This window comes from Humulus lupulus, chromosome 4, assembly GCF_963169125.1.
Source record: "Humulus lupulus chromosome 4, drHumLupu1.1, whole genome shotgun sequence".
In the NCBI taxonomy this organism is placed as follows: Eukaryota; Viridiplantae; Streptophyta; class Magnoliopsida; order Rosales; family Cannabaceae; genus Humulus; species Humulus lupulus.
The window spans coordinates 99,176,842-99,178,375 of NC_084796.1; the positions used below are offsets into that span (position 1 = coordinate 99,176,842).

Consider the following 1,534-nt stretch of genomic DNA (forward strand, 5'->3'; position numbering starts at 1 on the left):
GCTATGTATAAATATATACAAACACACATATAAATCTACCTCTTAATTTGTTAATATATTAGCACCCTTGATGTCCCGATGAATTACACCCTGTTCATGTAGATATACCAAGCCTTCCAAAACCTATATCATAATGATATAATTTAGAAAAGGAGGGGGAAATATAAATCAAACTGCAAGGACTTTGACAAACCTGTGAAATGTAAACTGCAACCAGTGATTCTGGAAAGGGTCCAAATTTATTTGGCTTGATAATGTTTGCCAGTGAGCCATTTTCCACATATCTACAAATTTTAACCAGAGTAAATAATAGGACTTTCCAAAATAAAAGTCACACAATTAAATATCATACACAAGTTTTACATCCACTTACTCAAGAATTATGTGGAGGTGACTCTTAGTCTTTAAGGATCCAAGATATTTCACAATATTTTTGTGGTTCAAATTCTACAAAAGAGAATAAGGTTTATCAGTCTCTGACCATTCACCTTCTTCCAAGGATGCTAGTTGTAGGATTCAACTCAAGTGAAAGAACATAACAATGAAGTGATAGCTATCCATGGTGGTTAACTAAAATGGAAGTCATCAGTTTATATCTCAAAAGTTTCATTGCTATGCTGCAGGTTTTGGCATGCATCAACCAATCTTTCTTATTTGTGAGTTCAAAACTGCATAATTAATACACGCTACTTGAGTCATACAAGCAAGATAACAATACCTTCAGTAAATCTATCTCTTGCTGTAAAGTTACGTGGAAAGGATCCATGGGAAAGCCATCAAAGAGAAAAGAGACTAAGTTAGTAGTCATGCATAGATACTAAAAAAAAAACAGTTTATGAAACACTGAAAATAATTAAATGTCAATCATATCTGTATTTGTAAGGACGAAAAGGAAGCAGTTTTATGAATAGACACCAAACTAGTTCTTCCATTAACACTCGTTTGGTAGTTAAACATTAGAAGAATAACAACTTTTGTATTCCATTTTTAGATTGAAAAATTAACATTACTGGAATCGCAGTTTACTGGCCCTTTCTAGATCACAAAATAAGAGGCCAAATAAAAATAATGTAGAGGCCTACAGTTGTTTACCAATCAATATCAATATCTTCTTCATTTCGATGTAGTAGAAAACTGCCAAAAGGGTGATCAACATTTGGGGCTCCAAAGCAAAACCAACTTGCCGTAGGTTTTACCTTTCAGCTTTATTTTTTATTATTTGCAATACACGTGGGTAGGAGTACTTCAGAATCAAGTCCTCGTGAAACCTTTAATGCTTAATAATGTTTCAAGCTTTTCAATTTACTAACTTCTTAAAAGCCATATTTTCAAGATCTGTGGTGTTCTGGTAAAATAGCTGTGACAAGACAAGTTTCATTCTCGGTCTCTTTGATTACAGCCTTTTAGAAAGTTCTTTCACAACAGTTATCTTCCTCAAAGTTCAGCTCTTATTATGTCAACAACTCTTAGAAAGTTCTTTCACAACAGTTATCTTGCATATCAATCTAGTTTCTATCAAAGATGGGTTTTTTAT

The 1,534-nt window shown here is 33.1% G+C and overlaps 1 long non-coding RNA gene across 1 annotated transcript; it reads right to left on the bottom strand.

Annotated features, from left to right (window-relative positions):
- Positions 1-210: 210 nt before the first annotated feature.
- On the bottom strand, positions 211-740 carry LOC133829089 (uncharacterized). Its single transcript, XR_009891518.1, has 3 exons — positions 719-740; positions 374-447; positions 211-284 (listed from the first exon to the last, which is right to left on the bottom strand). It is a non-coding gene; the product is annotated as an uncharacterized LOC133829089 (long non-coding RNA).
- Between the last annotated feature and the right edge of the window lie 794 nt (positions 741-1,534).